This window comes from Artemia franciscana, chromosome 20 (assembly GCF_032884065.1).
Source record: "Artemia franciscana chromosome 20, ASM3288406v1, whole genome shotgun sequence".
In the NCBI taxonomy this organism is placed as follows: Eukaryota; Metazoa; Arthropoda; class Branchiopoda; order Anostraca; family Artemiidae; genus Artemia; species Artemia franciscana.
Window position 1 is genome coordinate 15,383,991 of NC_088882.1, and position 25,544 is coordinate 15,409,534.

A 25,544-nucleotide genomic window follows, 5' to 3' on the forward strand; every position below is an offset into this window, starting at 1 on the left:
GAGGAAGTAGCTCTTACCAAAGGCACCACATAAAAATTAGAAAGTAATTGCTTTTTCGTAGGCTATTTTGCTTGTTTGGTGATCCAAGTTATTGGAAATGAAAGTTCGAAGTTCGAAATAAAAGTTGCCTCTGTAGCTTCTAAGGTGAATAGTAAACAGGGTATGTGAAATATGCAAAAGCAGCATGTATTTAGTCGATCTTGTGGTTGAGATTGTTTTACTAGCAAAATAGGGACAATTTTAAGGGAGAAGCTCTCAAGAATCTGTATTAAGTTTGATTCAACTCAATTCAATTTTTATTTAAAAAATAATAAAAATAAAGACGTTATTATAAAAACAAAAGAGGACAAAAACAGTGAATAAAAATCATAGACCGTAACCAAAATGAATTTGAAATTAAAACGTGAGGAAAATTTCAAATTGTAAGAATTTTATTTTAAGGGTCGAGAAACTCTCGAGTTCTTTCCAAGTTTCAGGAAGGGAATTCCAAAGCATGATAGCAGTGAAAATTGGGGATGGGTGAGCAAAGCTGGTGCTCCAACAGTGTTGGAGAGATTGGTTTGAGTGTGAGATTAAGGGGCGTTCAGGATTCACAGAGGAGCGAGGAGTGTAAAAGTATGAGAAGTTATCGTCCTGGAGTCTTCCAACATCATAATTCCCCGAGAGGTAATTACTCTATCGAAATTTCAGCTTTAGGTTAACCCTAGACACAACTAAATGGTGATCTTTACTTTTAACATCAATGGCAGTAATCCTGTATACCTTAATATCTTGTATAGATCCTGACAGTTTTTGCTTTACAATAACAGAATCAATAAGGTTTGCTGTCTTACTATAACATGAGTACCATTTTAACTTATGGGCCATTTTATGATCAAACACCGTATTGGTTATGACAAGATTGTTATACCTTCAAAATCGTAGCAGTCTATCCATTCTTCTGCCTACCTGGGCGTTAAAATCTTCCCTGTCTATTTTCTCCTGTAACTGTAAGTAAAATTCATCTAATTCACTACCTTCTGCTATCAGATGCGTCATGCTATCTCTGCTATCTGCGTCAGTCAGTTCTAGAGTGGCATTTACTGCTGTAAATGATACTCTGAATTTATTAGTCATAAAATGGGCGATAAATATTGTATTATTAATATTCTCCCAGCCTAAACAGGACTTGACACCCTATTTATTCATTATGAGCCCTACTCCTTGTCTATTTGCGATATTCTTCCTGACTAAGTAAATGATTTCTATATAATCTAATTTTAATGTTCCTACCCCAGGGATGAGGTTCTGAAACCACTTATGCCCGGTTTGAATCATCTAGTTTTGTCGGTCAAAATGGCGATAATTATTTTTTTAACGTTGCAGCATTCCAAGTTCCAATTTTCCTATCCTTGAAATCATTTTGGCCTCAGAAAAAGTAATGGTCCCGCATACCAGTGCAGGACGGGGACTAACACATCTTCTCAGGTCTACGCGAAAGCAATTAAGCCGGGTTTGAATGGAGGCTTTGTGCAATCCTTTGGGCCTTCTGGGTCACAACATAGTTTTCAGTATTTGGCGATGCTCTTCCATCAATGAGCCTCGCTTTTACATTCATTTTCCAACCTAAAAAGATTTGGTACACCAACTGAGGTTTTAAAGTCTGCATACTGCAGCTATGTTAGACCTTCTCTTGAGTATGCATGTCCTGCTTGGCATCCGGGATTGACAAAAGATCAAACAGATAGACTTGAGACGATACAAAAAAGAGCTGTAAAAATTATACTTGGACAAAACTACTCAACTTACGAGGATGCACTCAAACAACTCAATTTGGACTCGCTTGATAGTCGTAGACATGGCTTAACATATAGATTTGGACTAAATTGTTTGAATTCCCCAACTCATTGTCGTCTACTACCCAGCCTTGGGAGCCCCCCAACTGAAGGACCAGTTACTAGACTCCGACAAATAAAAAAGAATTGTCCACAGTTACTGACTTACTCAGCCTATAGTACTGAGAGATATCGTAAATCATTTGTTCCATATTTTACCCGTCATTTTAATAATATTGACGCGATATATGTTTGATTAATATAATGTTTGTTTAAATGTTCCTGTGAGTGTTTTTGAAGGTATAAATTATTTTTGTCATGACATGCTAATGCTAGCTCCTGCTGTTGTAGTGAATAAATATATTCTATTCTATTCTATTCTATTCTATTCTATTCTATTCTATTCTATTCTATTCTATTCTATTCTATTCTATTCTATTCTATTCTATTCTATTCTATGAGAGTCAAAATGCTGCACAGACAATTTCACTCCTATATACAATACCAATGTCCTTTGTTTCGAAATTGCTGATCCTTCCTTCTAAATTTCTCGGCAAGTTTAAACTAATTCGCGAATTGGTTACAATGTACGTTTTATTTGAAGAAATAGAATAGTAATTTAGCATGAATTGATGGGAGCTGAATAAACTTGTGTCTTACCGTATAGAGTAAGTACCTGCAATATCTGAACTAAGAGTACATCTTCCTGACCTGACACTTAAGATATCAGACTTGGCCTGACCCTTGGATAGCTGGTGAATTTGCAGTTTTCAACATAATTTAGATAGGATGCATATAGGAAATGAATACATCACTTTATACCTTTTCTTATGCTCTTTCATAATTCAATAATTGGCTCAGCAGCAGATCACATTTTGAACTCTTACATGTCTAGAAGGAGTCACAACAGCCTATTGGCTGGTAACCAAAAGTTAAATAGGCTTATGTTTCTAACTAGAAAAAAACTAGTTATTTCAAATATAGGCTAATGTGTAGAAATTTCAAAAAAAAACTAGAAATCCCTGAAACTAGGCTAGAACTTCAAAAAGAACTGCTCATCAGTTTAGCTATGATGCCATTTTAAAGGGGTTTCTTGTTTTCAAAATAGCTACTGTTAATGTTAAGGAAAATAGCCTAATAATACCATTTCTGAAGCAGCCATAAATGGCAATTTTTTCTCAATAGACAGTTTTTTTTTTACAACCATGTTTTTATAGTTCTGACCTTTTGTGGAAAGAATTGAAGTGGAATTTCCCTCAGGACTGATTATTGAAATATGAAAGAGCATAGCCTAAGAAAAGGTATCACTTTTAAAAGGTATCCCACTGGCAGATCCAGGGGGCTGGGGAATCCTGGGCTCTCTTGAGATTTTTCTGTCTCTTTACCTTATTTTTTATTTTTTTACACTTATTTTAGGATGAATTTGGGTCAATTATTGGCACCTTTGTCATATTGCTCCTGCCAAGATTTCACTCATTGACACCCTCCAGGGGCATAGTGGTAGCATTTTTATTTATTGGGGGGGGGGCAAGAATTTTAATTCAGCCAAAAGGTTTTTGCATTGGATAAGGTGAATTTCATAGACATTTGGCCTTTTTCAGTAGACTTCACCACTAATGTAGACTTCACCACTAATAAGTTCAAAATAGGGATGAAACCTTTTTATTGACAGTGAATAGATATAAAATTATTTAACAGGATATTTCAAACACATATACAGTGTTCATCATCAGCAGTTTTACTGCTGATGATGTACCACATGAACTGCTGATAGACTTCACCACTAATGTTGCTAAACCTATCCCCCCTCTACTTCAACCTCCCATCCCAGCACAGGATGTTCTATCTCATAGTTGAACCAAGCACCACTCTAACAGCCCTATGTATTGTGGTATTCAGTTGAAAGTAAAACAGTTAAAAATAGGGATGAAACCTTTTTATTGACAGTGAATAGATATAAAATTATTTAACTGGATATTTCAAACACATGTACAGTGTTCATCATCAGCACTTTTACTGCTGATGATGAACCACATGAACTGCTGATAGACTTCACCACTAATGTTGCTAAACCTATCCCCCCTCTACTTCAACCTTCCATCCCAGCACAGGATGTTCTATCTCATAGTTGAACCAAGCACCACTCTAACAGCCCTATGTATTGTGGTATTCAGTTGAAAGTAAAACAGTTAAAAATAGGGATGAAACCTTTTTATTGACAGTGAATAGATTATATCTATTCACTGTCAATAAAAAGGTTTCATCCCTATTTTGAAGTGTTTTACTTTTGTCATGGAAAGGCAGTATGGTCTTTGAAGTTATCTAGGTATTCAGTTGTATACAATTTTGAACATTTTGACTCTAAGATTAAATTTTGTTGTGCTAAACTTTTACTATGCATGATTTATTGAAATCTTATTTATGACTTCTTTAAAATTGATTCAGTAGTGTGTTTTCTGCTTTATATTAATAAATAGTATTCTAATAAGCAGGCTACATAGAGCAAAAACAAAGTACAGGATAATTCTAAGTTTTATTACATATAGTTCCAGGTCTAATACTATATTGTAAACACTAATCATATGATATTTCAAAATTAGATAGATCTATGCATAAAATAAACCTACAATACACACAGACTTGTTACAAAAATTGTTGTTGTCTAGGTTTTCTCTTTCAATTGCCAACTATTCAAGTGAAGGTAATTGTTCTTGCCCTGTGGTATTAAAGGATTCAAAATGAGCAAACTCTTGTGATGTCTCATATGGAACTATTGCACCCCACCTGATTTCACTGGAATTTTACATTTTCAGGAATTCAGGACCTCTAAAACCCCATTTATTAGCTAATTCTGAACTGTGGAGGCAATCATAAAGTGCCATATGACACCCACTATATGTAATTCTGTTACAATAAAAAATTGCTGTTTAGTTTACTATTTATCTGTAATATCTCAAATATTTAATATTTTGTTATTTAATTTCATGGATTGAAACAAGAATGATGCATGGCAAAATATAGGGAAATATATAATTTGGGTAATATATTTACATACTAGGGGGGGGGGGGGGGGCAGGGAACTTTGCAATTTTTTTCCTTCTTTTTTCCATGAAAATGTCAACTAAAAATCTATTTTTCAAATCAAGGGATTGGGAGAAATCCTAGAGGCAAATACCCCCCCCTTCCAATGATTGGCACCACTGGAACTAGTTTCAATAGTAACAAAAGCATAATACCATTCAATATTCAGGATTTTACGTTCTTAAATCTCTGTAGGTCTGAATTCCTTCAGCACTGCTGTATGGTGTAGCCTAGACCAAGTATCAAATAATTGCTTAATCTACCTTAAAATCCAAAATTAACCTATTGTAGTCTAATTCAGGTATTGAAAACAGTTGAACTTGTTTCTCACTATAATGTATTTCAAGCACTAGACCTGCCAACAAGAGCAAAATTTTCCTTGGTTGATGTTATGCTGATCTTGTATAAGAAGTAGATGACCTATTTCCTTAATGATGAGACTTCAAAGGCAGTATATTTGTATAAATATTAGTGAGGAAGTACAATGAACCACCATTTTTGTGTTTTTTACATTAAAAACAAGCTGGGATTAATCAAAAAAGATTAATTATCTGGTTGAAGTATTGAATAAATTTGAAGCTTGAAACAAGCAACAGTTTTAAACCTACTTAATGAACTGTAGTTATTTCTCCAAATTATTCGAGGGGGGGGAATGCCTCCTCCCCCTAAACGACACCACTGCTTGTCACATTGGGCCTCCCCTAAGATTTCACTCTAGATCCACACTTGAGGTACCCTGTATTCACTTTCAATCTAGGCCTGGCTAAGTTTTGATGAAAGCACGAATTTAATGGATAGCTTCACACAGGGGCAAGGCTAGGGTTTTGAGTTTGGAGGGGTATAAAAAGAATGTGCCAACACATGCAGACACAGGCCTATAAGTCAAATTAAGACACCAAAGTTGCACAAAGCTCCATGGCATCTGCACTGTCTGGATTTTTTTGGGGGAGGGGGTTACCCATAAATATTTGATTTTTTGCTGAAATCATCAAGCTGTAACATCTTAAAACTCTGAAGAAGCAAAAAAAAAATTCCAAGCAGAAAGAAGTAAGATCTTGACTTGTAATGGTGATAAATCAAACAGGAATAAAAAAAGAAAAAGGAAAATCTTTTAAGGCAATTGTAGGGGGGGGGAGGGCTGTAAACCATAGTTCTTATGTATTTCTTGCTCTAAACAATGGACTCTGAAAATCCAGAACCATAATATATTGCATAAGCTACAAAATTTTGATGTTTTTATGCCCTTTTTTCAACATCTAGCGTTTTCATTAGTTTTGCATGTTGTATATATGGATATATAATTTCCTTTGTTTTTTTTCTACTCAGCTACTTATATAGCTTAATAGTGAACAATTGTTCTAATGGAGAATGCTATGTGTTGATAACAATTATTTTCTTGTATTGATTACAATTAGGCTGTTTTGTCTAAGTTGACTGAAGTCCCCAAAAGTTGGCATTTTCCATCATATTGTTCTTATTCGTTGTTCAGACTGATCTCAGTAGACTCTTCATCCATTTCTATGCTTCTGCTCTTATACTGCATAATGAAAATTTATATTCTATGCTCATGGTGCTTCAGTAAAACAGTTCAAAATAGGGATGATACCTTTTTATTGACAGTGAATAGATATAAAATTATTTAACTGGATATTTCGAACACATATACAGTGTTCATCATCAGCAGTAAAACTCTTTGAAGACCACACTGCCTTTCCATGACGAAAGTAAAACAGTTCAAAATAGGGATGATACTTTTTATTGACAGTGAATAGATATAAAATTATTTAACTGGATATTTCGAACACATATACAGTGTTCATCATCAGCAGTAAAACTCTTTGAAGACCACACTGCCTTTCCATGACGAAAGTAAAACAGTTCAAAATAGGGATGATACTTTTTATTGACAGTGAATAGATATAAAATTATTTAACTGGATATTTCGAACACATATACAGTGTTTATGTCTTTGAAATTTATATTCTATGCTCATGGTGCTTCAGTAAAACAGTTCAAAATAGGGATGATACTTTTTTATTGACAGTGAATAGATATAAAATTATTTAACTGGATATTTCGAACACATATACAGTGTTTATGTCTTTGAAACTTATATTCTATGCTCATGGTGCTTTGAGTTTTTATTTTTCATTTCCATAAAGTGAAAATGTCTAGTTTTGTTTTTTAAGAACTAGAATTTTGCTACTATGGTGTTTGGAGATACTTAAGACAAACTATACTTCTGATGCTAAGATCCCATGAAGTATTGCAGAAACTATTGATTATAGTTCCAGCACAGAAGACATAACAATTCATAATGAATTGGGCTCAAGCTCCTTAGGGCACAAAGTGTCTGTAGCTACTAATCATTGCCAAACCTAGTTTAGATACTGTAGGCCACTTATGAATGTGGATTGCAGTTGACAAGAATGTAGCCCATCTGTCATAGTGGTTCTATTGAGAACAGAGGCCAAGTACCATAGCCAAAACAGTTGATCAAGTTCCTTTGAATCAATTCCCAACAGGCCTTCTGTTTATTAGGCCAATAAAACATTTTTTGATGCCTCATACTCCTCCACAGAGGTAAGATTACTTGAGACCATAAAAAGATATACTTAACTATGCCTTTCTCTCAGCTCTTGCCTAGTTCCTTAAGGAAATGACATTCCCTTCTATTAAATATGGTATGACATGAATTTAGAGCCCTTCTCCTCCTTCCTCCAAGAGGTGAAATTACCAACTCAAGAAAAACTAAAAAAGCACAAGTAGGATCCTAGTTCTTCCTTCCAATAAAGTTTTATTTGTGTCTAGTAGTGGTTTTATGTGTTGTAATTGACAAGAACAGAGGTATCCCCCCCAAAAAAGGCAAATACCATGGAATGGCAACTCTAGGAATACTTTGCCTTCTTTTACTCTCCACCAAGTCTGGTTAAGATCAGACAATCTATTCTAGTAGGTATCCAGGGAGAAAAATTTAGCAACCCCTTTCCCTCTGCAGATGTTGGATTATTGGGTTACATCAAGACATAAAAGGACAATTAAGGCACTAACTCTTTCTACTTCCAAGATTACTTCTGGTAGACTTACTACTGACCAGAATTTAGGCTCCCTTCTTCCATCCCAAACAGAGGTTTGATTGACCTCAAACTCTCAAAAGTAATGCTTACCCTGTTGTTGAGATTCGACAACCCCACCTCAAAGATTTCTCTCCAACAACTGATTAAAGCCTCCCCTCCCCTTTGAGGAGTCATATTGGCCCTTTCTTCTGTGAAGCAGACATACTACATGAGTTTTTACTTTGGCTAAGTTTGATTGACATGTGACAAATCTTTTTGGTTATTGTTCTGATTATGTGCATTTAGGGACCCTCTTTCTACGCCCTCTAGGTTTTGGATTCGACACTGATTTTGGAAGGCATTACTTTTGACATTTGTTCTTAATTCCCATGAAGTTTTCTTAAAATATGACATCTCTTTCTGGTAGATTACCTAAAGACAAGAGTATAAGAATCCCCCACAAAGGTTAAAATGAATAGTGATCCCCATATTGAAATATCCATAATCTAGTTTTCTCCTACCATCCCCACCAAGGCTAGATTGAACTTAGGATGGCTGGCCCCCCTTCTTCCATTGTACTTCCTGGCTGAAGGGCCTTGAGACAGAGATCAGCACCGCCGGCTCGGACCTTAAGGGTATAGAGTCACATCCTTTACCCTTTTTTTTAGATTGGATTTCGATTACCAATTCGCAGTTACTATTAATTCTGTAGCTACTAGCACAGTAGCTCTTATTTTCAACTAGGTTTTAAGATCCGAAAACCTTTTTCCATTTTTAAAATATTCTAATGATCAAAATCACCCCCCACCCAAACATCCTTGTTGACTTAGGTCAGAAATGGGTACAGATCTCCCACAGAGCACAGTAAGAATAAGTTACTACATCTTACTTCTGTTCAAGCTGGTTTGAGATCTAATATTCTCTTCTAGCAGATCAACAGTTGATACAAATTTAAAGACAGTTTTGCTTTCCCTCCTTTAGTGAGGTCAGATTGAATCCCGATACCATACAAACCCCTCTGGGTTATAAACCTTTAATCCCCATCGAATTTTATAAAGATCCTCTAGAGAAAGTCCTGATCACAAGGATGCAGGCACTCTTGCCTCCACGTGGTTCAAATTAGGTATTAAACTGGACACTTACTCTTTCTGCCCACCAAGTTCGGCTGACGATAGACAAATCGTTTGACATATCTAGTGATGAAAGCACTCCACATACCCCCTGCAGCACAAAAGTTCTTACCCCCATATCTCTAGTTACGGTGCATAATTTGAGTTCTGACCGAATATAGTTGAAAATTGATAACCCCTTCTGCTAGATACCCTGATCACAAGAATTTAGGAACCTTTGCCCACGAAAGTCATTTCTTGTCCATATCCACAAAATGTGTCACTAAGATAGTAGTTGTTATTCCCACAAGTGCAATTTATTCAGACGCATGCCCAGATGCCACAAATTATGGACCATCCTGCTCCTTATTCTCTCCACAGAGGATGTATATTATTTGGGAACTAAAAAATATAACTCGGGTTCTTACTCTTGCTTGCAACAAAGCTTGATTGCGATCTTATAACCTCTTTTGTTAGATTTTCTGAGAACGAAAGTTTAGGGACCTATACCCTCCAACTGGTGGCATCATATATTTACTCCTCAGTAAATAGGACACTTATTCAGGTTTTGCATACAGTGACGTCAATTCACTTAAATTAAGGGGGATGAATTTTTCAAAATTTAGGGGGGTGATATCTGTTTTTTTCAATTAAATTAACTAAAAGGTTGTTTTCAGTGAAAGTACAAAAAAGATGTTGTTTGAAAATCTAAGGGGCAAACAATCTTGGGGGCCAATACCCTCGTGCCCCCAATTGATGCCACTGCTTTTACCAAGTCTAGTTTGCATCAAAATGTTCTGTTGTATGTTCTGGTCGCGAAATTTTGAACCCCTTCCATCCCACACAGAGGCTGCATTGGTTTCTGATACCCAAAATGCATATCCGGGACACTAGCTCTTACTTCCTGATAGGTTGTCTCACAATTTGACTGTAGTTGCTTCTGTTAGGTGTGTCATGGTGACAAGAATTTTAGGATCCGTAAGAAAAAATGAATGATCTCTAAAAGTTTTACTTTCATAGATGTTCGGTTTTGTTTTGCTTGTTGTTTGTGCATTTTAATGGGTAAAAAATAAATCACTTCAGTATTTTTTTTTTTTCGGAAAATTATGGGAAATTTTTCAAACTTTAAAAGGAACTTCCCTTCTTTGTTTCTATCAATAAGATGGATTTCTTTTTCTAGACTTTATATTTCTTAACGTTACCGGGAAACAGGTCGTTGATCAGAATAAAATAAGAAGAAAGAAACTCCAGCAATGTTCTAGCGTATGAATGATTGAAAACAGCCCCAATTTGAAATTCCATTTGAGTTTATATACAAGCAAAAAAAAAAAAAATGGCGTTCAATAAAGCCTGAACTCCATATCCTTGTCATTGGAGTAAGTAGCAGTGGCCCAAATTCACGAAAATGATTAGGATAGGGAGAGGAGGGATAAAGATTTTTTCATAAAAAAAGGCTTTTCAAAATTTGGGAGCTTCTTTTGATGAAGATTAAAAAAGTTATTCTTCAAAAACTAAGGGAATCTTTGCCAACCCCCACGCTTTTGCATCAAAGCAAAAGGGCTGTTGTTTTCATATACAATCCTAATACATCAATACTTTTACCTTATAACTGTGGATTTGTTAAATCTTCGGTTGTCTAAAGATTAAACGCTGCCGCTGTTGAAAGGAGGATGTAAAATCGAGAGGCTTTGAATAGATTAGGATGTAGAAGGAGCGTGCGTAGCTGTGCTGACCTAAGCAGTGCAGCCTGCAGCGATGAGTTGTTAGCAGTAGTAGTATAGCGAAGGATTTTAATGAAAAGCTAGGACTTAGTGCTGGTCTTAATACTTCTCTATTTGTCGTACTAGGAAGGATAATACAATACACCCAAAGGCTTATATTACAAGACTACAAACGTCGACAAAATTACACAAAGAAACAGAAGATCAAGATTTCTTGTAGGCATAATATATGCGATCCACTACTTTGGCAACCGAAGTGGACACGACATTAGAGATTTCTCTCTGAGTAGGCTACGTTTGCATCTTGGTATAAAGAAGGAGGAGGAATGTCTGCGGCTGTAGCCCCTCTCAGATTTTAGAAAAGCTTCCATCCTCATAGCCTAAATAGGACTTAATAAAACGATAAAAAACGGTTTGAACATTTCTCTAGCAATCTTTGAATCAACCTGTTGAAAACCTTATCTAGTAAAACATTTTGGCAGAGTTACCTCAGCTTGTTTTTACTGTGGAAATTCTCGTGACGTTCGAACTTATTTCGATGGATTTTGTTACTGTTCGGGAATAAATTGATACTGTTTCTTTGTTATTATTAGAGAAGCGCATCCATTTCTGGTCGACCCTCCTCCTCCATGGGGCAAACTAAAAATATGTGAAGTGGGCTTGCTTACAGGTAACATTACCTATAGAGCGAAGCGTATTAGTCCATTTTTGATGTATATTGTCCCTTTTTGTTTTTTCTTCTGCTGGCCGCAGTCCCGTTTCATTTTCTTGATCTTGAGATTTTTCTCTCTCTTTGTTTTTAACCATTTGAATCAGTATTACTGATTTAAATTGAAACCCTTGAAAACGACTACTGGATATTTTTCTCCCCCAAATATTTTGGGAGAGTTACCTCAGCTTGTTTTTACTGTGGAAATTCTCGTGAAGTTAGAACTTATTTCGATGGATTTTGTTACTGTTCGGGTTTTAGCTCGACAATATAAGTTTTGGAATGGGCAGTGAATCGCGGACTCACATCAGCTTCGTGTAGCTTTAGTTTTAAATTAATTTTAAAAGTAACAAGTTTCTAATCAAACAAAAGACCGAAATTGAAACTACATACGAAGAAAAATCACTGCATCGCGATTTATTCAGCATGTTTTTGATGAACTCTTTCAAACCAACTTGCTCGTGATGCTTCACTTTATATAAAATATTTGAAAATTAGTGTTTTACTCAAAACACAAAATTGACACAACAAAACAACAGATACTAAAGTGGCATGAAGTAAATAAAAGAATAATTCACGAAGCTCTCAATAGTCTTTTATCAGCCATGAAATCAGTGAATTTTACAACACAATTTTAACTCTCTAAAAACTCGTATAGTTTTCAGTAAAGCACTAGTTTTTCAGAATCCTACAAATACAAGGAAACACAACGAGTCAGTTTGTTTGAAATAAAAATTACCTATTAAATGATACCTTAAAGAGTTCTCTATGGTGCTGCATTGACCTGCTAGCTCTGTCAGCCAGTGGACGATATATGAAAAATACGAAGGGGGTTGGGACGGAGAATTTTCCGGGGGGGGTTATACCTCAGATGTAAGTTTTCCAACCATGGAGATTATGAGAGTGCCCCTTTTCATTCTTCTAAGCCTTTCCATTGCAGAGATGGCACCCATAGTGTGCATTTTGGGTATCATATGGCACTTTGTGACGGTTTTATAAGTCGAATTTATAAAAAAAGGTTTTGGTATAAGATTAGCCCTTAAGCATTCTAACTATAACGTTCCAGTGCCCCGCTAGTGATGAAGAACACCGCAAGCACATCAGAACACATCAGTGCTACCCGTAAAAAATTGAATTTTCCTTGTTATTCACGGTGGGGGAGATAATTGACAATGTGATTCCAGGGATGCTTTCATTTTGATCTAGTGCCATTTTCCAATGGTTTCAGGCTCGTACAAAATTTCTGTAAATTTGTTTTCAAAATAACATTATTAAGATGAATCGAAGAAATAATATTACCATTCCTGATTCAACTAAAAATGACACTTTTTATCCCGAGACAGTTTATTTTTGAACCGTATTTTTAAATTTTAGTCACTATGGGCCGTAGTTTGCTCTTTACTAGGTAGTGGCCGCCGCTGCAACAATGATTTGTTTTGAAGCCTTTTATCCAATCATTTATCTGAAATGACAATTGGCCCATTTGATGTTAGACGCCACGTTCCGTAATTCCTGCCATGTTCACCACCCATTAAGGATTGCTCGTGAACAGGAAGTGCGTGCCAATAATTAAGTATTTAAATGAGTAAAAGGGTAGGGTATGACGGAATATAAAGTAAGTTTTGTTAACCGCATTGCTTTGACCCTCAGGTCTCAGTAACGATGACTTGAGGCTAGAAGAGCAGGCAGTATGATTTGATTGGAATATTCTTTTGGTGTCAATGTGTCATGGCGAGATATCCTGGATTTTTCCCAATCAATATCTCATGGATACTCGATTTGGAGTGGAATTTTGTTTGAAAGCTTGCTATCATTTTTTTGTACGTAGCATTTTCCATTTTTTTTTCAGAGCTTATCATTTTCTATTATATAAAGTATTTTGGCTATTGCATGTTCTGTAGCGTGATGGTATGCCGCTAGTCTTGGAAATTCGATAATAACCACATGCATTGGTGGTTAGTCCCCATACTAGACAAAAATATGCCAAAAGTAATGTCGCTCTATAATAATAAAAAAAGAATGTTAATAACCTAACACTTGTTTTTTTGTAAACGTGGTAATAGTCCTCGCAAAGGATATGAACCAGACCTTTACGGCATTTGCAACGCTAAAAGTTATATATATATATATATATATATATATATATATATATATATATATATATATATATATATATATATATATATATATATATATATATATATATATATATATATATATATATACATTACCTGTGAAAGTCCGAAATAAGAATATTTAACAAATATTTCGGACCTACACCAATTGACTACATGTTTGTTGACATTCACCATGTACTAATGGTGAATGTTGAGTATTTCTGAGATTCTAACCTAATGTCTAACCCATTTCTGAGATTTATAACCTAATGACGCGTTAGGATCACCATCAAACTTTGCATAAGACTGACAGCTGACTGGTCAACAAACACACAGACGCTTGGTGTTTGTCTGAAATATCTTTTAAATATCCTTATTTCAGACTTTAACCTGTCGACATTCACCAGATTCTGGTCTTTCATGGTAACATTTGTATAGGGTTTATGCTGGCACTTTTTTTTTATTTTGGCTCCCTTTTTTTCTGAATTCTGTTATTTGATCTTGTATTTGGTATATCCAGTCTACGTTATACTTATATTAACGGCTTTAATCTGTAGACCTGCTTCTGGTCATTACACTATTTTCAACCATAAAAAAGAATTTTTATATCCTCAGAGCCCTCGCAAAGGGCCGCCTGTCAGAGGTCGTGATCTACTGCCCAGATCTCTTACCACTGGAATTTAACTGTCCTTTGGGGTATGCTTCAGGTCTTGTTGAAGCATATATCTAAGTCAAGGCTGTGACTACGGTACCATTCTGAGGATTCTACCTTCCACCTCGCGTATGGGATGTCTCAGGTAGCGCCAAAGATCTTGAGAAAACTAGGGTTATAGACCTGAGTTATTTTTTTATTCTGATCCGAAAAATCAGAAAACAAGAAGTGAGTTATTTTTTTTTATCCTGATTTTTGATTCTGATTTGAAAAATTTCTGGTGAGATAATCAAAGTCCTCTCGCAAATGAAACAAGCAGATGGATACACATTTGAATATACCTCAAAATTCAGTTCAAGGAGGAGGCTAAGATCCAAAATTTGGTTTTCAAGGATATGGGAGGCAGGCTTTAACATATTTTCCTGCATTTATGCGACTATGTCAAGAAAGAAGTTATAATGGCCAAAACAATTACAAAGAATACGTCCTTAAAGTGGTAAATTTGTAATCTTGAGCATTCATGTTGTTTAAGATTCTCCTATAGTATTTAGGATGATCTGTAACTCCATGCAATATGTTGTAAATTGCTCAACTTTTTATAGGACAGCTGAAGGATCACATCAGTAATTTTACAAACTGATTAAAAAGCCAGGGTAAAGAACTCAAAACAGAACTAATTTTGAAAAATCGACAGGATTTTCAAATTAACCAAAATTATAGAAACATGCTGACCTCTTAAACTAATAAATTAATAACCTCGGTTAATTTGTTTATTTATCTATAACAAAAACATTCTTTAAGCTATGTTAAAAATTTTTTAAAATTATTTAATAATAGGCTTGTCAATGGAATTCTAAACTCCTTTATCTCTGGTCCCTGTTTAAGACCAAATCTTTATGTATATTCTTATTTTTATTTATATTGGCATGTGCAGTATGGCCTAGGAAATCAGGCCATACTTATCTGTGGGAAACTGGCTTACTGATTCTAATTCTGAGAATAGTCTGTACTTGACATCCTCTTCTGTTTTGTGAAAACAATCCCTGCTGTGTCACTCCAGTTTGCGAAAAAAGGTAGATTATCTTCCGTCTATCTTCAGTTTGAGAAAAAAAAGCCCCTACTCCTTTGGTTCAGTTTGCACGGATATTAGAAACAATATAAGAGACGATAAGACTCTAATTTCCGTCTGCCGGGAAAATGTGCCGCTAGTAAAATCCCCCTTCAGAGAAATTGTCGTATTGATTCTTTTCCACCTTGATAATTTTCTCAAATAAAAAATTCTGCTTGTGTGTAAGTTTAAATCTTAAAAGAACGTCAATATGGAAGTCCCATTTGTCTGTAAAAGTAATTTTAAGAAGTTCTTCTTGGCGATGAAGAATAATGAGAAATTTCTTATCTACCTTTCTCAATTTCCAAATATGATGATAATGTGAGTGTCGTTCTCTTGATGGGGTTAACGTTGAGTTTGGGGTGGTTTATCAACATTTATTATGGATGAAAGCAAAAAAGGAATATTGTGGCTAGTACGGTATATGGGTTGTACGGATAAATTTTGGTCCATTTCCTATGTAAACAGGGTTGCCACTTCTATTGACTTATCAATATTTGTAGTGAATTTTATATTGCCTAAACAAAAAAAAAATCACCAAATCAGGATATAAATCACTAGATTATTGTAGAAAATCACTAAAATCTAGTGATTTTTTTCTCACCAGGCGGAGATTGTACGTAAACCGTGTAAGGAGCCCTCACAACGTGCATACCTATGCAAAGTGTGTAAATTCTTCATAACATGTTTTGCAGTTAAGACAATTTTGCTCGTTGGGAATAACTAAAATAAATTCGTGAAATTAAGCAAGTTGGTTGTCGTCTTTTTTTTCAGAAATTTATCCTCTTATGCTAATAAGAAACAAAAAGCTGCCGTGAGAACCTTCTAGGAAAATGTGCTGTTTATCTTTGTTCTTTAAATAATGGACTCTACGAAATTCCTTATTTTTTGAATAAAAATGAAAGCAAAGAGGATGGGACACAAGAAAGAGGAGAATCATCTCAAAAACGGCATCTAGTCTTACCTATCCAGCAAAATTCTTTAAAAGCTTCAGTAAACACACCGCAAACATTTATCCTTTTACTCCTTGTTTATATATTTTCTGATGGAGAGAGAATGATGAAGGTTTACTCTAACCTTTTGCTGATTTTGTAGAGTTGGGAGGGTTGAGAAAGGAATATTTGGGATAAAAAAGGTGATAAGGGGCTGGGGTTGTTGGGGTTTTGGAAAATAGAAATTTTATGAGCATAATTTTTTTGTAGATTCCTCCGTGGACGTATGGTGCATCGAGAAAATAAATTTGGAATATTTGCAATTTTTTTATACGCTATTTGCTATGGCCTGACTGCTTTTTTTTAGCAATTTTTTTTTTTATTTTTTTTTTATTTTTTTTTAGCAAATAAATATCAAATCACATGGGCTAAAGATAAAAGAACCCTTATATCAAAATAGAACGACAGGGTTGAAAACTACATACTGAATCATGAAAATTCCAGCTGCTCGCTTAGTGCAAAGGAGAATAAGAGTTTAAGCACAGAGAGAAATAAAATTTACTTGTAAGAAATAGATGACGCAAAAATTTTGAATTTTCTTTACTGGCTCAGAATTTCAAAATGGCAGTTGACGAAATGGGTCATTTGTTAACGGGCAAACTGCCATTAAATTCTTTAACAATTTGAGCTGAAATGTAAGAAGTGGGCTATTTTTCAATACCTAGATCTTCAGAGTATTATGAGCATTATATTATACAACCTGAACGTATCATTGTAGGAGAGGGCCAAAGGAGTGGTGTAAGTAGTGGTGTAAGTAGTGGTGTAACACCCAGTTGTATTTAAGTGACTTTTCAAATCAATTTAGATTGGTACGGCACTACATTGAACACAATGGAAAACTATGGTGGGGGTAGCCTGAAGAAATTCGTTCCAGGGATCCAGTCTTAACCCTCAATATCCCTACATGTAAGATAATTAAACTAAATTGTCAATGTTCTATCATGTTTATTACAGTAATAGTATCTTCCAGACAGTATCTCTTGAGTACCGGTATACCTATTTCAAGGAAAATTACATTAGATAAGAGAGACGCTATACTCAATTTTCAACCCACTTTGGTACATAGATCTTCTAGATGTGACAATTCCTCCAGTTCTGTAACTGCTCGGAAAGAGAGTAGTCCTCTTTTTGTTTTCAAATGAATATATTTGTCTTATCTAAAATGTAGGTGAACCGAAGATTTGTGGAAAACTGTTCTCCTAATGGAATGAATTATAGCACCTCTTAGAAAATCCTGTTAGATAAAGGAGGCCTTATTTTCAATTTTTTAAATTTCTGCTTTCTTTGTTTCGGGATCTGTCTTTTAAAGTGTTGTCATATTTTCTGTAATGTTCAAGCTTTTATAGCTTAGATCTATCTACTATTTAATTTGTTTTCCAGTTTTCTATTGCTTTCTTCTTCAGACGAAGATTGTTAAAAAGCATAAGAAAGATAGGGGCGTGGTAGACTTTCCAGAATATCGACGTTATTGTAAACAGGGGTGTAATTTGCTATGGGGCTGGGGGAACCGTAACTACCAGACCTCGGTTTGCCTCCCTCATACCCCAGTTTGCCCCCTCCCACCTCAGCTGAAATTTAGTCTCTTTAAAACCTTGCCAAAACTTAGATTAGCCTGCATAATTCAAGCATCCATAGCAACTGTCATTTTCACTTGATTAAGAAAATTGGCTACAACTTTGCCCCTCACCCCTAGGATTTTGACGAAATTGTACTGCTGATTTTATCATCTACTTATTGAATGTCTTTTTAAGGGAGAATCAAACAGTTTGTGGCAATGAACTGTAAGTAAGGAGCGACCCGGTTCGATAGTAACCGAAACTCTAAAAAACGGAATTTTGATGCCAATAGATACATCGAAATAATTGAATATTCATACTGATTTCAAATACATAAACTTCACTAGCTTTAATCTTACCCATCAAAGGTTACGAGCCCGAGAAAATGGTTCCATATTTTTGAAAAAGGGGAAATCACCCCTAAAAGTCATAGAATCTTAATGAAAATCACACTATCAGATTCAGCGCGTCAGAAAACCATATTTTTGAGAGCAGTGACGGCATTGTGAATTTAAAGTCATCCCTATTCCTGCTTTAAAGTCATCCCTACCCCTGCTCTTAAAGACATCCTTATCCCGTCATTCCGTGTCAGCAAGCAGGTGCATGTTACGTCATAGGGAAGGTTTTCGAAGAGATACAGATACATGTTACGTTCTAGGGAATGTTTTCTAAACGAAGCATGTGTTAATTACTTAAAAAACCTACGAGGGCCAGGGAAAACCTTCAGGATCCCTGCCAAATCAGGATCACCGTGATTGTTACCTGATAGAGTTTAGGTGTTACGTAATAGGGTTTGCATGTTACATAGTAGGTCTTGGTAGAGTGCCAGAAAAAAAGCTGTTATGTAATGGAGTTTGTTTACTTTTGGTTGTTACGTAGTAAAAGGACTTGTTAGAGGGTCAGGAAAAAAGTTGTTACGTAATAGGATTGGTTTAATTTTGCTTGTTACGTAATAGTACTTGTTAGAGGGCCAGGGAAAAAGCTGTTGTTAACAGCTTTTGGCTGTTACGTAATAAGATTTGTTTACTTAGACATTTTTCGTCAAGACGTTTCAAGACGTCTTTCTTCCAAGACGTTTCAAGGCATTTCAAGACGTATTTTAAGATATTTTTCCTTCAAGACGTTTTTCAAGAGGTTTTAAGACATTCCAAGACGTTTTCTAAGAAATGTTTCTTCAAGACTTTTCTTCAAGATTTCTTTGGTCCATACCTAATAATTTCTCTGATTCTTAAAAAACCTACGAAGGCAAGGTGGAAAAACTTTCAGGGCCCGCTAGTGGGGGACTTTCAAGACGTCGGACCCTAACGAGCAATTCCAACGGGACCGCTAGTATCTAATTTCACTGTGGGCCACCTAAGCTAACCACCAGGGGCCCTAGCATCCAATTTTACTGGGGTGCCTAGCATCCAATTCCATCAGGAACCCTAGCATCCAATTTCACTGAGGGGCCTAACATCCAATTCCACCGAGGGCCCCTAGCATCCCATTTCGCACGGGACCCCTAACCTAACCATTGGGGCCCCTAGCAATTATTTCAACCTGGGGAATGGAAACTAGGGGCACTAGCAGTCAATTTCATTGGGAGAATCTTAGAAATCAATTCCAACAGAGCCCCATTGGGGTCCTAGCAGTCAATTCCAACGGGGCCCTAGCATCCGATATCTCCGGTTGCCCCTAACCAAACCTAACCAACGGAGTCCTAGCATCCAAATCCGACGGATGCCAAAGGGCTAACCAGTTGGACTATGAAACCCTTTCTAACATTTTTATTTGTGGAATAGATTCTATGAAATAACCAGTTCCACACGCGGAGAATTCCCATATCCCACTTAAAAGAATGATTAAATTGATTGCATGTTCCCAATCCTTTCCAAATGAAAGCGCAAAAGTATCCCAATACTATTGATGTTTGCTCCATTAGATGCACCTGCCTATTAAAATGTTATTAATTTTCTAATATGATCTAGACAGGATGAGTTACATAGCAGTTGTTACATAACATTGGTTTGAGATATTTCATTACGTAAATGATTACGTATTGAAGTTTGTCCTGAAACAAGTTATCTAAAAAGACAGAGACTTTTTATCGTAAATCAAAGTTTTATTGAAGTTTTATAATAGAAAAACGTTATAAAATCCTAAAATCACAGACAGAGCGCTTAAAATTCAACGAACGGAAAAATGCGTGAAAAAACCTGATATAGGATAAATAAGCAAAAAGAACCATGAAATCACAGAAAAAGCAGTTAAAACTCAACATGAAATAAAGAAAGATGGGGGTCCTAGCAACCAATTCCTGAGGTGGCGGGGCTTGTTATTAGAGGTAAATTTAAGCCATTTTAAGAGGCATTTCTGAGAGTTTTTAACGGAATCCACGTTTCATTGAGCCAATACTATGCATATTTCACGCCACAGTCACTAACTGGGGCTGACCCCTAGTGAGTAATTCCAGCGAGTCTCCTAACATACAATCTAACATGGGCCTAGAAACCAATTTCAGTGGGACCCTAGTGAGCAATTCCGGTGCGAGCCCCTAACATCCAGTTCCAACGGGGGCCCACAGCAAGTAATTCTAGAGGGGAGGCTTGTTATTAGAGATGAGTTTAAACCAAATTAACAGTTATTTCTGAGAGTTTATTATAGACTTGCTACGTTTCTTTGAACCCAGGCTGTGCATATTTACGCCACCGTGACATTATGTGGTTAGCCCACCCTAGCAAGCAATTCCAGAGGGGGAGGATCGTTATTAGAGATAAATATACACCATATTAAGAGTTATTTCTGAAAGATCTTAATAGATCTAAGATATTTTCTTAATAAAATTATGCTTAAAGTCCATTGATTCGCGCTTTTGCAAGCTACCCCTTAATGTAATGCCCTCCGCGGCAATTCACGCCATCATGCCAATGCATGGCTGGCTCGTGGTATCCATATGATAAATATTATCATTCCTAAGACATTTTTCAATAATTGCCTTGTCAAAAATCATGCCTTAAATCCATTGGTTCATATTTTCGAAGGCCAAACCTTCGTGATATACCATGTCATTTCACGCCATCGTCCCACACTGTGATTGACACTCTGGCACCCCATCATTATTCCCAAGACCTTTTTTCATTTTTTTTAATAAAGTGATATCCAATTCCGCTTCCCCGCTTCCGACCCTCAGTTACAACAATTCAACCGATTCAAAATCTGACTAAGGTTGCGTCAGTTCCATTCACCCACCTCCGCCCCCAATTCCCCAATTCCGATTCCACCAATTCCGGTCAAAGTTCCGTCAATTCTAAGATTTTTTATGTGGCTACCTCAGTGGTAATCTATGGCTGGTTATTTACAATAGCTAGTTTATAATACGTTTTCGATCAATATTATTTTTATATTGGAAGGATAAGACGTCACATGGAACTTCTTGTGTGCTATTTTTTGTTCGTGGAACTTGCTTCACGCTGATATTTTGTTTGCCAAACTTGTTGCATGTTGATTTTTCTTTTCGTGAAACTTGTACATTGATTTTTCACGTCGTAAAACTGATTCTGTTTATGGACAATGTTGCGGGCTTATTTTGCTCGTGGAACTAGTTGCTTGCTGATTTATGTTCATGAAACTTTTTGCATGTTCATTTTTCTCTTCGTGAAATATGTACATTGATTTTTCTTCTCGTGAAACTGATCTTGTTCATGGAACTTGTTGTGTGCTGATTTTTTTTCATGGAACTTGTTGCGTGCTGATTTTTTGTTCGTTGAACTTATCGCGTGCTGATTTTTGTTCTTGCAAGACCCTTGCATGTTACTTTTCTCTTCGCGAAATTATACGTTGATTTTTCTTCTTTGAAACTGATTTTGTTCGTGGAACTTGTTGCGTGCTGATTTTTGTTCATGAAACTTTTTACATCTCGATTTTTCTCTTCGTGAAACTTATGCATTGATTTTTCTCATCGTGAAACTGGTTATGCTCATTGAACTTTTTGCGTACTATTTTTTCTTTAAATTGTTGCATTTTGATTTTTCTCTTCGTTAAACTTGTGCATTGTTTTTTCTCCTCGTGAAACTGATTTTGTTCATGGAACCTGCTGTGTTCCATGAACAAACAGGAACACAACAAGCTTTGTGATCAGTGGAACTTGTTGTGTTCCATTGTGTTCTATTTTGGGAAAAAAATGGCGGGGAGGTGGCCTAGTTGCCCTCAATTTTTTGTCTCTTAGAACGGGGTGTAGAACTTTTAATTTCCGTTCGAATGAGCTCTTTTCTGATATTCTAGGACCCCTGGGTAGATACTATCACCCCTTGGGAAAACAAACAAACAACAACAACAAAAAAAAAAACAACAAATAAATACGCATCCGTGATCTTTCTTCTGGCAAAAATACAAAATCCTGCATTTTTTAGATTGGAGCTTGAAACCTGCACTGTAGTGTTGATACGTTGAATCTCATGGTGTGATTTTTATTAAGATCCCTTGACTTTTAGGGGTTGTTTTTCCCTTTTTTCGAAAATTTGACAAATTTTATCATGCTCGTAACCTTTGATGGGTAAGATTAAACTTGATGAAACTTAAATATTTGAAATCAACATAAAATGCCGATTCTTTTAATGTATTTACTGGTATCAAAATTCTTAAAAAAGTTTTTTAGAGTTTCGGTTAATATTGAGCAGGGTCACTCCCAACTTCAAGTTCGTTACGATGAACTGTTTGAACCGCAATTTTGTCAGATTTTTGTTTCGGTTGTTATTACGTCCTAAACGGAGTTGCCTCCTCCTCAGTACCTGGCTCTTCACGTTAAATTGTTTGTCAATTTGTAAATAGCTTATTATTCTAATTAAACAGTCCTTTGTGTGCCAGGAGTCTGTCTTAAATAATGGGAACAGAAAGAGTGAGGTACTGAGAAGGGGACAATCCCCTTATATACGTAGTAATTTCTGTTGGTTTTAAGTTTTAATGTTGTTCTTTACTTTTAGTTGGAAAAAACTTGCTTTTTTATTTAAAGAAAGCATTTTTTCGAAAATAAAGCAAATTTTCTCAGCCTCTTAACTTTTGATCGGTAGGAATAAACGTGATTAAACTTATATGTTTAGAATCAGCATAAAAATCCAATTCTTTGATGTTTCTATTTGAATAAAAATTCTGTTTTTTACAGTTTTGGTTACTATTGAGCCGGGGCGCTCCTTACTTACAGCTCATTACCACGAACTGTTTGATGAAATATATAAAACCAATGCTATGCAACACTTGCTATGTAACTCAACTTATCTAGATCACATTCGAAAATTGATAATTTTCAGTAGGCAGGTGCATCCAATGGAGTAAAAATCAAGAGTGTTGGGATGCTTTTGCGCTCTCATGTGGAAAGGGTTGGAAACACGCGATCAATTTAATCATTCTATTAAATGGGACATGGGAATCATCTGCGTGTGTTAATTGGTTATTTCGGAGAATCTATTCCCCAAACCAAAATATTAGAAAGGGTTTCATAGCCCAACTGGCTAACACTTCATTGTATTGAGGGGGAGGCCTTTTTGAATTATAATGTAGACATTAAATCTTTGGAATATAAAGGTTCCCTGAGAAAAGTGTATTAAAAGAAAATGAAATCTCTTAAAGTACTCTGCAACATCCCATGTGTACACCGTCATTACGTAACATTCCATATGTGCACCTTCATTACGTAACATCCCATGTATGCGCTGTGCTGTGTTACAAGCGGAGATCCCCATGGGGCCTGAAGAAACAAGTCATGTTAGAATGCGTCGTCATTAATGTAAATAAACATTTCCCTATTACATAACAACCAAATAAATATTGAAATATCTTGAAAACATCTTGTTGTTGAAATTGGTTGCTAGGGGGCCCCCAATGGAATTGATGTTTAGGCCTCCGTTGGAATTGAAGGCTAGGGCCCCGTTGGTTAGATTATTTTTGGGCTACCTGTGAAATTGGATGCTAGTGCCCCGTAGGAATGGACTATTAGGACCCCAATGGAATTGGTTGCTAGGGGCTTCACTGGGATTGGCTGCTAGGGTCTTCCCGATGGTATTTGCTGCTAGGGCCCCTAAGGCCTTCTGTTAAAATGGTTACAAAGGGCCCTGGTGGTTAGGTTAGGACTCCCCGATGGAATTGAATGCTACCCCCTCTAGTGAAATTGGATGCTAGAGCCCCCCGATGGTTAGGTTAGGGGGCTCCCAGTAAAATTGAATGCTGGGTGTCCCTTTGAATTTGCTCGTTAGGATCCGGCATCTTGAAGGTCCCCCGCTAGCGGGCCCTGAAGGTTTTCCCCCCTTGCCTTTGTAGATTTTTAAAGAATCAGAGAAACTATTAGGTAAGAACTAAACAAATCATGAAAAAAAGGTCTTGAAGGAACGTCTTAGAAAACGTCTTGGAATGGCTTGAAACTTATCGAAAAACGCCTTGAAGAAAAATGTCTTAAAAATGCCATGAAATGTCTTGAAACATGCCTTAAAATGTCTTGAAACATCTTGAAACTTCTTGAAAAATTTCTTAATGAAAAATTTCTCAATAAACCAACCAACAGTAAACAAACCACGTAACAACTAAAATTTAACAAACCTTATTACGCAACAACTTTTTTCCTGGCCCTATAACAAGTCCTTTACGTAGCATACAAACACTATTACGTAACACCTAAACACTACTAGGTAATAATCACGATAATGCTGATTTGGTGGGGATCCTGAAGGTTTTTTCCTGGCCCTAGTAGGTTTTTAAGTAATTAAGACATACTTCGTACAGAAATCATTCCCTATGACGTAACATGCACCTGCATCTCCTAGAAAACATTTGCTATGACGTAGCATGCACTTGCTGGCTGTCATGGAATGACAGGATAAGTATGTTTTTAAAAGCGGGGTTAGGAATGAATTTAAAAGCAGGGATAGGAATGGTTTTAAATCCACAATGCCATCACTACTGTTGAGCTTCTTTCTACAAAAATGTGGAATCATGTATTTTTTGCCCGAAGAAATTATCACGGATGCATGCTTGTTTTCTTTGTTTTTTTTTTCAGGAGTGATCATGTCGACCTAGTGGTCCTAGAGTATCGTGAGAGTGCTCATTCAAACGGAAATCAAAAGTTCTAGTACTCTTTTTTATTGACCAACAAGATTGGAGGGCAACTAGGCCTCCTCACCCTTTTTTACCAAAATCGCCGATCAAAATTTTTAGATAGCCAGTTTGTTCATCATAGTTGGAAGGCCCAATAATTATTCCTTTGGATATAACATGACTCCCTCCTCCCCAGCCCCAGGTGAAAGATCTTTAACTTGTCAGAATTGCCCATTGTTTACGCATAGTATTTGTTTTTGGGAAGCATGCTTACACTTTAGGGTGGGAAGACGAATTTTCTTCTTTTTTTCAGGGGGAACTTTCCTTGGGGAGGAAAGTTTACAGGGGGTGAACTCTTCAAGGAAATTATACACTGGGAATTAGCCAGAATTTCTATACATTTTCTTATATTTCTTGCTTTCTCTTTTCTGCCTAAATTTTACGCGTGGAGTTGTTAAGGGTGATTGCCTAGGTAAATTTGCATTGGGATTGAATTTTCTAAAGGATATATCCGTCGGAAGGGTATTTTTCCGTGGAGATGGGGCAATATTTCCTGAGATTATTTGAAAA

General features: G+C 36.2%; 1 protein-coding gene across 4 annotated transcripts in view; it reads left to right on the plus strand.

Moving 5' to 3' along the window:
• Positions 1-2,384: 2,384 nt before the first annotated feature.
• LOC136039799 (RNA binding protein fox-1 homolog 3-like) overlaps positions 2,385-25,544 on the plus strand; it is a 242,340-nt gene continuing 219,180 nt past the window's right edge. Inside the window, exon 1 of one of the 4 annotated variants that reach the window (XM_065723687.1) lies at positions 2,385-2,482. The gene's annotated coding sequence lies outside the window, so the exon portion shown is untranslated. Of the gene's footprint in view, positions 2,483-13,154; positions 13,311-14,468; positions 14,488-25,544 lie in introns of those variants that run through there. The other 3 variants (XM_065723688.1, XM_065723691.1, XM_065723693.1) reach the window with 3 other exon arrangements.